Raw genomic sequence first — 13,205 nt, 5'->3', positions numbered from 1 at the left:
ACAGTTACAGCAGGTTCAAAATCCGTGCCAAGTAAATGCTATGGAGGGTATCAACATGCTAGTGAACTAAAGAAGACAAAGAGGTCAACAGAATCAAGGGAGTTCAGATCAATTTGACAATGATTGTGATGGATTCCAAGATTATGGTTATGATGAGCAGAATGAAGAGGTGCAATACGTCAATAACTAACAAGGCCAAAGGGGCAATTTTTCCAACCAACAACAATGGAAACCCTAAGGCAATTGGGGCAATCAACAACAACAAAGGAATAGTAATTGGGGGAACAACAACCAAAATTCCAATTGGGGCAATCAGAACAATAATTAGAACAACTAGGGTAATTAGAATGGCAACAACAACAATTGGGGTGGTAACAACAATCAGGGAGGTTGGAACAATGGCAATCATAGAAATCGGGGGCAAGGCTTTCAAAGGCCCCCAATGTATCAACAACCGAATAATCCACCCTCATTTCCATTCCAAGGTCCTAGTTCTTCCAACAATAGAATGGGGAGAATTGGAATAATGTTTGAACAGATGATGAAAAAGAATTCGGACTCTGACGCTCAGTTGGCTTCCCACAATACTTCAATTAGAAACTTGGAGGTTCAATTAGGCCAAATCTCACAATCCTTGAATACGCGTCCTAAGGGGGCTCTACTAAGTGATACGGTAGTTAACCCAAAGGGTGGGAACAATCATATTATGGCGGTAACTACAAGAAGTGGATGAGGCAGCGATGTGAATGCCTCCAAGCAAAAAGCAATTTTGAGTGATAAAGTTGAGTTGCAAGATGATGAAATTCCTTTGGTGGTTAAAATGTGATTGATAAGAACGTGAATGAAGAAGTGAGTATTGATATTCAAGATGCCGAGGTTGAGACTCAGAATAACGTGAACCAGTCTAGGGAACATGTAATATACATGCCAGAAATGGTTGTGCCTAAAGTCAAAGCTCCTTTGCTAAGGCCACCTCCACCTTATCCTCAAAGGCTTGCGAAGCGAAAAAATGAGAATCAGTTTAAAATGTTCATTGACATGATGAAGAGCTTATCCATTAATGTGCCTTTGGTGGAGGCTCTAGAACAAATGTCGGGCTATGCTAAACTCATGAAGGACTTGGTGACAAAGAAAAGATCCATGGATTGTGAAACTATCAAGATGACCCACCAAGTTAGTGCAATAGTGCACTCAATGGCCCCAAAGCTTGAAGATCCCGGTGCTTTCACCATTCATTGCACCATTGGGAGTGCGGACTTTGCTAAAGCTCTATGTGATTTGGGGGCAAGTATCAACTTGATGCCCTACTCAGTTTTCATGACTTTGGGTATTGGGCAACCGAGGCCAACTTCCATGAGATTGCAAATGGCAGATAGAACTATGAAGAGACTATTGGGTATTATTGATGATGTCCTTATCCGGGTGGACAAATTTATCTTGCCAACTGATTTTGTGATCTTGGATTGTGAGGTAGATTATGAAGTTCCAATCATATTGGGAAGACCCTTCCTTGCTATTGGGAAGGCCTTAGTTGATATGGAAGCAGGGGAACTCACCTTCTGAGTGGGTGATGAGAAAGTGATCTTTCATGTGTGCAAGTCAATGAAGCAGCCCAACAGTTCTGAGGTATGCTCTTTTGTGGACCTTGTCACAACAGTGATAGTTGATGATACTAGTGCAATGATCAATGTGGAGGACCCTCTAGAGGCCGTGTTGTTGAATCTTGATGTAAATGAGTATGAAGGCCGAGTGGAGTGTTGAATGCTTTACATGGAATGGGCTTTTACTCTTATGAGCCTAGGAAACTCTCTTTGGATCTTGAAAATAGGAAGACTTCACCAACAAAACCTTCAATTGAGGAACCTTCGGTGTTGGAGTTGAAGTTGTTGCCTCCACACCTAAGGGTATGAGTTCTTAGGCCCTAGTTCAACTTTGCCAGTTATTCTTTTTCTTGTCTTACTAACATGTAGGTTGATACCACATTGGCAGTGCTTCAAAAGCGAAAAAAGGCAATTGGATTGACTTTAGCTAATATTCGAGGGATAAGCCCTGCATTCTGTATGCACAAGGTCATTCTGGAAGATGAGGCAAAGCCCTCCTTGGAACATCAAAGGAGGTTGAATGAGGCAATTCAAGAAGTTGTGAAAAAGGAGGTGATCAAGTGGTTGGATGCCGGGGTTGTGTACCCTATCTCTAATAGCTCTTGGACTTTACCGGTACAATATGTACCGAAGAAGGGTGGAATAACCGTGGTTACAAATTTGCAAAATGAGTTGATTCCTACTAGGACCGTCACCGGTTGGAGGGTATACATGGACTACTGCAAGTTGAATAAAGTGACCCGTAAGGATCACTTTCCATTGCCTTTTCTTGATCAGATGTTAGATCAACTTGCTGGGCGTGCCTTCTACTATTTCTTGGATGGGCATTCTAGATACAACCAAATCTTGATTGCTTTGTAAGTTCAGAAGAAGACCACATTCACTTGTCCATATGGCACCTTTGCCTTTTCTCGGATGCCTTTTGGGTTGTGTAATGTACCAGCTACATTTCAGCGGTGTATAATGACCATTTTCACCAATATGGTGGAAGATATTTTAGAGGTGTTCATGGACGACTTTAGTGTTGTGGGTGATTCATTTGAGGAATGTTTGAAAAATCTTGATAGAGTGTTGACCCGTTGTGAAAAACCCAATCTTGTTCTTAATTGGAAGAAATGTCACTTCATGGTGGAAAAGGGCATAGTTCTTGGGCATAAAATTTCAAAGCATGGTATAGAGGTGGACAAAGCAAAAATTTATGTGATATCAAGGCTACCTCCCCCTACCTCTGTCAAGGGAGTTAGAAGTTTTCTTTGGCATGCGGGGTTCTACCGGAGATTTATCAAAGACTTTTCGAAGGTAGTGAATCCATTATGCAAGTTATTGGAAAACGATGTCAAGTTCGTGTTCGATGAAAGATGTATGCAAACCTTTGAACTTCTCAAGCACAAGTTGACCACCACTCCTATTATTACTGAACCCAATTGGAGCTTGCCTTTTGAGCTCATGTGTGATGCGAGCGATATTGCGGTTGGGGCAGTGTACTATACGAGCAAGACAATGAATAATGCTCAAGTAAACTACACGATGACTGAAAAAGATATTTTGGCTATTGTGTTCGCGATGGAGAAATTTTGTCCGTATCTGATGGGTGCCAAGGTCATAGTTCATACCGATCATGCCGCACTCCGGTACTTGAGGACAAAGAAGGATTCCAAAGCTAGACTGATGCGATGGGTCTTGTTACTTCAAGAGTTTGATTTAGAGATTGTGGACCGGAAGGGTAGTGAAAACCAAGTGGCGGACCACTTGTCCCGTTGCTAATTTCCTCGTGACTGGTATTAATCCCGTGTGAGCTCTCTTCTAACCAAAGGAAGAAGCTCAAATGGGATAGTTTGGATTTCTATTAGGATGAATCGTACTTGTTCAATATTTGCATGGATGTTGTGATCCGAAGGTGTGTCCTAGAGGAGGAGCAATTGAGTATCTTAGAGGCTTGTCATTCCTCTCCCTATGGTGGCCATCATGGACGGGCGAGGACAGCTTCAAAAGTTCTTATTTGTGGTTTTATTGGCCAACTTTATACAAAGATGCAAGTGAACTTGTAAAGAGGTGTGACGAATGTCAAATAGTGGGTGGATTTTCGAAGAAAGATGAGATGTCTCTCAATACCATTCTTGAAGTTGATATTTTTGATTAATGGGGCATTGATTTTATGGGCCCATTTGTTAGCTCGTATGGGAACACTTACATTCTTGTGAAGATTGACTATGTTTCAAAGTGGGTTGAAGTCGTGGCTTTACCCAACAATGAGGCTCGGAGTGTTGTTGTGTTTCTCAAGAAGAGCATTTTTACAAGGTTTGGCACTCCTCGTGCAATCATAAGTGATGGAGGGTCTCATTTTTGTAATAGAGCTTTTGACACTTTGCTTGCAAAGTATGGTGTCAATCACAAAGTTTCTACTCCTTCTCATCCTCAGGCGAGTAGCCAAGTTGAAGTCTGAAACAGGGAAATCAAGAGTATATTATCGAAGACAGTCAATGCAAATAGGACCGATTGGTCAAAGAACTTGGATGATTCTCTATGGGCTTATAGAACTATTTACAAGACTCCGATTGGTATGTCTCTGTATCGGTTGGTGTTTGGGAAAGCTTTCCATCTACCGGTTGAGTTAGAGCACAAGTCCATGTGGGCTTTGAGGAAGTTGAATCTTGAATGGGATGTGGCAGCAAATCTTCGTGTGGAGCAGCTTAATGAACTTGATGAATTCTGATTCCATGCCTACTCCAGTTCGTCCTTGTACAAGGACAAAATGAAGTACCTTCATGATAAATATACTCGTGGTAAGGAGTTCAAAGTGGGTGATTTGGTTCTCTTGTTCAACTCTCGGTTACGTCTGTTTCCGGGAAAGCTTAAGTCAAAATGGAGTGGACCTTTTGAAGTGGTGTTTGTGACTACGTTTGGTGCACTTGACTTGAAGAACAAAAATGGGGAGGTTTTCAGAGTTAATGGGCACAGGGTCAAGCACTACCTGGGCAAGATTGATGACAGCCACGTGGTGGCACTGCTACATCTAAAGTGATTTGATTGTAACCTGCATCATGCCGTGATGTTAAATCAGGCACTTCTTGAGAGGCAACCCATGTGTCTTTATTTTTGTTTTTATTTGATTTTCTTTGTAGTATAGGATTTACATTTGGACTAACTAGTTGTGAGTTGTTGTAGGATTGTTTTGATGCAGTGCAGGACTAAGTTGGAAAAATGCACTCTCTGAAGTTTGCTGTGTGGACCGTAATGCATTTTATGCGGCAACAAACGCCTTAGTGCGGGAGCAAAAATTCAATATGGACCGCAGAGTTGATTGGTACAAAATGAGGAGTCTCTAAAGTTTTCCATCGTAGCCGCAATGCATTTTGTGCGGTCCGCGGTAGACCACTGCGGCCGCATTGCCTTTCTTACGGTATGCAGTGGTCATCACCCAGTACCACTTGTTTATGAGTACCTCAAACCACGGTGCCATTTTATGCGGTCCGCGGTGGGTAGGTGAGATGGGCCCTAGGTCCTTTTTCTATAAATAGGAGCTGAGGCCCTCAGTTTGAACTTTTCGACCCTTTGCATTCAAAAGATTAAAAAATTACTATTCATCCATCTAATTGCACGAATTCAACTACTATGTTTCAATTAATCAATATTGCATCTCACTTCTGGTAACTTTAATTCCTTCTTAGTTGTTTAATTTTGCTATTTTCTTTTAATTTTTATTTTTCTTAGTTTTTCTTCTTTTTCTTCCCGTTTTTCTTTCAAATCTATAGCATAAGTTTGTTTAATACTATTTAACTTAGGATTAATTAGTTAAAAACACTGATTCAACACCTAGGGAATCAATAATAGGTGAAAAATTGGACTAAAACGTGAAAAATTTGAACCCTATGTTGGTATTGTTGTTGAGTGCTCACCGCGGACCGCGCTGGATTTTGTGTGGTCCGCGGTGCTTCTGTGCGGTCCGCAATGCTATTTTGTGCGGACCGCGGTGATGAAAGTTCTGAAAGCTGATAAGTGAGGACCGCGACCGCAATGCATTTTGTGCGGACCGCAATGCATTTTGTGCGGTCCGCGGTAGCTGCTTTGCGGCTGCAATTCATTTTGTGCGGTCCGTATTCTGCAATTCTAATTGTATGCAATAATAATGTTTTTGCACTGCTTCACTAACTCTGCTAATACTAATAAAACTTAATTGTATTCTCTTTGCAGATCATGGTGAAATCACGAGGCAGAGGTGATAAATAGAAAGGGAAAGGAGAGTCCTCACAGGGTAGGGGACAAGGAATAATTATATTGACCCCGCAAGCCCGGCAAAACATCAAAAACACCAGAAGGCTCATAAAGGCAGCTGATAGAGCTATTGACCAATCTAGGAGTGAATATGAGCCTTCTCGGGAGGCATCTGACTCAGACTCCATGCCAGAGTATATTCCTAACTGGCCGGAGAGAAACAGATTGAGGGATACACATCCGGGCTCTCCCACTGCCCAAGCATCAGTGCACATATCTTTTGAGTCATTTGAGGGCTTAGCTGCAGGCTGTGGCAATGAATATTCCACCTCACTTACAGCTTCACTATCTAGGGAGGGTCCCGTAGAATAAGAAGGGGAAGAGGTAGGAGGGGGCGAGCCCCAAGTAGGAGGGGTGGAGAGAACCAGAAATCCGAAGGCATGGCAAGACAGATTTGTGAGTGAGGCGGCCTACCACAAGTTCAGAGAGTGGTGGCCCGAGAGGAAATTCTTTACAAAGGACCTCATGCCTCACAATCCCAATACGTTGAGGCGATTCAGGGAGAGAGTAGGATGAGACTACTTCATAACCCATGTGGAGTATGCCAATGAGCACCTAGTCAAGGAGTTCTATACCAATGTTGTCCACATCAAAAAGTGCACCACAGTGACTAAGGTGCGAAATCTGAAAGTGAAATTTGATGGCAAAACGATAAATGATTACCTGGGCTTCCTGGAGGAGGACGAGACCTTGTACTTATATAAGGTAGATTATGGGGAGGATGCCCGGTCGTGGCTAGCTGAGTACTTGGCAATCCCAGTTACCACCCCAGCATGGTTGACAGCGGGGGTAAACATTTTGAGGCGGACCCTTAACTTTGAAGTGAAGGGGGTAGGAGACATTTGTTTGTAGCCGCTAGACCACACCACTTACGACAACTCCCTTCCTATCCCCCGGGCTATATTGGTGGCATCGATCATGGCGGGGTACTCGATCAACATCGGGAATGTGATGTCGAGGGTGATTACACGGGTGGTGAACGAAGGTGATAGATCCTACCCCTTCCCCAATTTCTTGACCATGTACTTCAAGGACCTTGATATGGAGAAGCGGAGATTTGATGTGAAAGTGAAAGCAAAGGCACCGTTCGTTTAGTACAGAACCAAGGGTCCCGACAACCCCAAGGACCCTAAGGTCAAAGGCATTACTTCTACTGGCCAGTCTGAATAGCCAGTAGTAGTAGTGGATCCTACTCAGCCTCCTTCCGCCATAGAAGACATGGCCCCAGGACCTTCCACTTCTACAGCTCCAGAGATCCCCTCATCCACTGCATATCCTTTGACTGTCCACCGCCTGAACCAGACCTTTGCCAGTATTAACAACTGGATGCAAACAACCACTTCTAAGCTATCTGTACTATCTACTTCGGTGGCAGCCCAGTCAGCACCTCCTCCACCACAAGTCCCACAACCAGTGGAGGACACTCTCAAAAAGATCCTAGAGAACCAAAAATTGGTCATGGATGTTGTTGATTTGCATGGAAAGGCATTAAAGGAGATTTCTAGGGAGGCGAAGAAAATGAGAAAGACTCGTGCTTCAAAAGAGTCGGTGAAGGAGTTAAGGGTGGAGGTAGAGAGGTTGAAGGCTGATCACTTGCCCTGGATATGTTATTATAGACCCGGCTCCAGCAGCCCAGCCTCAGCCAGAGTAGGAGATAGAGAGGCCACCCAAGAGGAAGAGGGTGATTCCCCGTACTGACGATGCCATTATAGAGTTGGAAGACCCGCAGGGGGGTTCCTCTAGCCAACCCCAGATTCCAGTGCATGCCCAAGACTCTATCTAGGCCCAGGTCCCAGTGGAGACACAGAGTACAGGGAGCCAATCACAGGTTCCCTAGCAGATCGAGGACCCATGGACCCAGACTCAGGATCCTATGCAGACGGAGGGCCAATAGGGAGTTTCTTTTTCCTCTCTTCCTTTTCTTGAACTTATTTTGGTTAGTTAGCATTGAGGACAATGCTAGCTTTCATTTGAGGGGGTATCCCTATTTGGATGACTATATATATGACATTATTTTTTTTATGCTTTCTTTTTACCTTTGGTTTGTATATAATTTTATCATTTTATTGCACTTTTTGTACTTTTTAATTTTGGTCTGTACATAATGTTACGTTCTAATGTATATATTCATTCTCTCTTATGTATATTCGACTAAATCCCCTCTTGTATATATTTATTTTACTTTCCGCATTTTTCCTTTCATAACTTCTTATTTTATGTTCGTAGCTTCTTGTTTTGAGTCTTTTCAATAAGTCTTTGGTTTTTTTAATGCCAAGATTCTTTTCAAAGGTGGAATTTGTGTGAACCGGGTGGCTCTTCCTAATAATGGATGGCATGACAACCTTCTTAAGTGTTTGAGTATGTTGTCTTTTTGCTTTTAGTAGTTAGTTGGTAAGGGTGCCTCAAGCAAAGTTTCTCTTAGGCCTAACACATTTACTTTTGATCCTATGGTCAAAAATAAATTATTGTGTATAGGATGGTGAAAGTGGTGACCTTGAGACTCTTATGTTTGCTGATAATTATCAAGTGATTTTTCGGGACCATTATGTTTCTCAAATCTTAGCTAAGGTTGTTGTGGACCCCCGACTCTGTCTCTTTAGCAATCCCATAGCTTGTGTGATGATAATTTATATTGCAAGTCCAAGTCCCGAGCCATTAGTCTAGAACTTGCCCTGAATGTTTGTCTGGGCGAAATCCTAAGTGTAATTTTGCTTGAGATGTGATTATAGGCTCTCCTTGATCCAAATGATATCTTGAACACTTCCATAGCCTACCAATGATAATATCCCTAGTCAATCCTTTTGAGCCATAGACCTTTTTCTTTCAAAAACCACGATACAAGCCTTTACCCGTTCTAAAAATACCCTCTCTTGGCACCCGATCTTTCCTTAGCACAAGGCAAAAGCATAAGTTTGGGGGGAGAGACGAGGAATGCAACAAAGTGGTAAAAGGTACAAAATGATGAAAAGAAAATGCAATGAAAAAGAAAGAAAATCAAAAAGACAAAAAGAATGATCAATGTAGAAAAGAATGAAGGGAGTCAATAAAAGTAAAGAGATGAAAGGTGTGGAAAGTTGAGAAAGGAGAAAAAGGTTTGAAATGAACAAGAAAGAGTGACAATGTGTCTCTCTAACCCCTTAGAAATAAGCTAAATGACTTAAAAAGTTAAGAGAATATGTGCCAAAATGAAGCAACAAAAGTGCTAAAAGGAAGATGTAACCTACTTAGACCAAACATTTCCTACCTTGAACCAAAAGCCTTCACTATATCTCCACAAAAGCCCTATATGATCTTGAGTTGAATGAAGCTTACATTAGTGGTGACTCACATAAGGGGCAAGCTTATGGTACTTAGAGCCAGACTTGTGACCTTTCTTTGAGAAAGATAAGCGTGTTTCCACTATCCTCGTTCTGAGTGCTACAAACTTAAAGGTGAGGTTTTCTTAGGGAGAGTTGAGGAGTATGAGTTTGGGTTCCACAATGACCAAAGTAGTAGAAAGAGTTTATTTGATAGGTTGAGTCAACTCTTGATGCTCTTGTGTCGCACTAAAAACCAGGGTTTTTAAAAGAGTGAATGTTGTTAATGATTCATTTGAATTGAGGGCAATTGTTAGTCCCAATTGATGCTAGATGAGGTCACTTTAAGTTGGCTGAATTTTCTTGGATTTACTCTTAAGGGGTGGGTCTTATTTTGTTTGCTTGAGGACAAGCAAAAGCATAAGGTTGGGGGAGTCGATAACTAGAGAATATGGTTCATTTTACACTCCTTCTTACTTGACTTTTGATTAAAAATGTGTATAAAATAGTTCCAAAGGTTACATGTTGTACTTGTTTGCAGGGTTTGGTCAAGAAAATGACAATTAGTTAAAATCAACTCAAAAAGGAGTGAAACATGCACAAGTACCAAGAACAAGTCCAAGCACAGTGCAACAGGTCCAATGTGGCCGCACTCCATTTAGTGCGGTCCGCAGTGAGGAAGTTTAGAGAGGTGCCTATTTCGTACATTCAAGAAATGCCGCTGCAAAAGCAGTTTGTGCGGACCGCATTGGCCTCACCATGGCCTCACTCGATATTATGCGGTCCGCAAAGCTGGAGTTCAGAGAGTTGGGAATTTTGAGGCTGACACAAATGCGGTCCACTGTCCTTTTTGTGCGGACCGTAATTAAAGCCATCGCGGTCGAGGTGGCCAAGTTCAGAGAGCAGATATTTGAAGCCAAAAGCCTCACCACGGCCACACTCGATTTTGTGCGGAAAGCACTACCCCCGAAGGGGTATTTTTGTCCAGAAAATTTGGCCTAGTATAAATAGTTTCTTTTTCCATTTTTAGGTCATCAGTTGTAATTCAACGCTTAGTTACGCTCGTGAACAATGTTCCTTATCCATTTTGAGTAATTTTAGAGTAGTTTTATCATTGAATCTTCTAGTAGTAGCTTGTAATTAAAAATTATGGGTTTATCTTCATTTATTTCTCAGTTTTCTTCTAATATCATGAGTAGCTAGACCCATTAGCTAGGGTTTTGGCTCAACCCTAGTGTGGGTATTTGATGGCTCTTGAGTTTTAAGGCTTGAATGTTTATGGGTGTTTGATATTTGGACTAATTTGTGGTTTCTATGTTGAATTAGTGGTTGCAAACACTAATTTGTGCCTGTTTGACTTGAGTTCTTCTTGAGAAAGAGAACTTGAGCCTAGGAAAATTAGTCCAACAAGGAATTGTGGCGTATTCAAGAGATTGATAGCCCCAATTAAAGGGTTAAACCTAGAGATAGTAATACCCGACTTGAACCTTAATTACTTGCACAAATTATCATACCTAATTGGTCTTGAGAAAGTCAATTAGGGCAAAATCACCCAAACTACCGAGAGGTATAGGATGAGAAGTTTAGTGCATTGGTTATATTGTTATCCTCAACATGACAACCTAGCCTTAGACTCGAGAACTAGTCAAGTATCCACCTAGGAGAAAGTCACTTCCCTAGTCCTTTCTTAACTATTTAGACAACCTTTCAAGTATCTTACTCATAGCTTAATTTAGAATCTTATTAGCATAATATTAGAAGTAATCAAGAGACCAACTATGATTAAAACTGCAATTAAGAGCAATTACGCATCTCTAACTTAGATAGAAACCCCATTCCCATTTTTAGCTCTCTGTTGAAATCGATCCCAACCTTCTCGGGTAAAAGCTGCTTCAACCACTCTCGCTAATTTGTAGTAGTGTAGGGTTGGCTCCAATTAGTGAGTTGATATAATCCTTTACTAAAGTGGTTTAACTCCAAAAGCACGCATATAAGTTGTTTGATGAATTGCATAAAAAGGTTAATATATACTTAATTGGAGCAGTAAGTACCTATTAACTTAGAATTATTTTCTAGCTAAAGTTTAGATGATTATTTTGATATAGCACGATCTTCTCATATGGGGCTACGAGCAGTGGGAAAACCCATACCATGCATGTAAGAGAATTGTTTCTACATTGTTGATTTTATCTATGCAATGCATGTCTTTTCCCTTTTTCCAGCATGTATCTTTGTATCTGAACTATCCTTATGTGAGCGTACAGATTGAACATGATTTAGGAGTGAGAATTTATCTATAAGGATCTTGCATTTGGAATAATGACATGCCTATTTGATTACTTACTTCTTCATTAGCTTTATTTTATAGGTCTTTGGCATTTTGTATTATTAGGTTTTCAGATGTCCCTTCTTCAAGAAAGGAATTGTGCATGATTTCTATCTTCGAGAAAGCTACATTGGTGTCTATATGGAAAAATAACTTATGCTAGAGTTGGATAGTAATTATTATCTCTAGTTAAAGACCCTACTAAATATGCATTGCTATGTGGTTTAGACTTTGGACAAGGATTCCAGAATAAGTATATATGAAATATTTAGACATGAAAAGTCACAAGAAGAAGTTTTAGAAAGAAAAGATTTTTGGGAGTATCCTTTATTCTGAGAAGGGGTCATCGTCCAGGCTGAGGGTCCTGACAAGGCACTGACTTCCTGAAACTACTTGTGCCAAAGTATGGAGCACACGAGCCGAGGGTCTCGTTGCTGAGGATTTACTTAGCCATGCTAAGGTATGATACATGAGCGCTGAGAACCATGAAGCGAGTGGCACCTCTTGGATTGGGCCTATTCAAACAGGTTGGGATCGAACCCATGCCGATCACACGATGACTGAAACAGAATTAAGTCAGGATAGTTAGAACTCCCAAAGTATAAAGTGAAGTATTTTTTTTATAAGAAAGAAAAAGAAAAGAATTTCTTTCTTTTAGAACATTCATAAACTGCTATTATGCAATTATTTAGAATTATTCTTATAAGCTTTATATTTTACATGCATTTAGAACCTCTGCTCTTAATGTATATGTTATTAAAGTTTCTCCCCATGTTGTTGAGACTCATTGATTACAATGGATGGTACTGGCGTTCTCTTTTAGGAACCTACGTTGGTTTGCGGTACAATGTGGGAACCAGTTTTGCAGGCGAGCAGGTTACGGGTTAGGACTTCCTTCTCTTCCAGTGCTAGTGGTGAGCTCCGCTTTTGTTCGTGGAGTATTCCTTAGAGTCCTTTTATTTAGTTATTTCTTTTTTTACTTAGAGAACTGGCCAGGAAATCTAATGTCCTGAGCAGTGCGTCAGTTTATCAATAGAGGCTTCATTGACATAGTCGTTGGGTTAAGATTCAGATTTTTTTGATAATAACTTAGCAGTAATTCAGTAGTTAGTATGAATAAAGTTTTGGAGTTGATTTATTTAAATATTTAAAATTAATCAAAAGTATTTGGTTAGAGCATTGGCTTGTTGCATATAAGGTTTGGAGTTATAATAGATTTGTTAAGCAGACATGGTTCGTTCGATCATGTTTAGTGATCGAGTGCTGGTCTCGACTTGTTCAGAAAATAGTTCTTGACAAACTTGGTATCAGAGCCTCAAGTTTTTGGAGTCCTAAGGGTCTATGAAGCCGTGTTAGTTGAGTCTTGTTTATGTGTATAAAGCGCTTCATACTTATAAAGAGGAGGCTACAAGCATTTAGGAAAAGTCTCATTTTTTCATACTTAAGATCGTCCAGTAGATCCTACCTCTAAGAAACTATCTGATGTATTTGTTTCTTTAAAACTCGCAGAAATGACTCGTACTCGCAACTCTGACACCGACACTCAGGATGCTGCTCAAGAAACTATTTCTACTATTGTGGCTTAAGGCAGAACTAAAAAGGCTTCAACTCAGAAAAGGAAGGGTAAATCCACAAAAGGGGTTCAAGTATGCCGGGTTGAATATGAAGAAGGGGTGGAGCATAATGATCAAGTACCTCAGGATCTAGTAC

The sequence above is a fragment of the Nicotiana sylvestris genome, chromosome 10 (genome assembly GCF_000393655.2).
Source record: "Nicotiana sylvestris chromosome 10, ASM39365v2, whole genome shotgun sequence".
Classification (NCBI taxonomy): domain Eukaryota; kingdom Viridiplantae; phylum Streptophyta; class Magnoliopsida; order Solanales; family Solanaceae; genus Nicotiana; species Nicotiana sylvestris.
Note: the sequence above shows the minus strand (reverse complement) of the source record.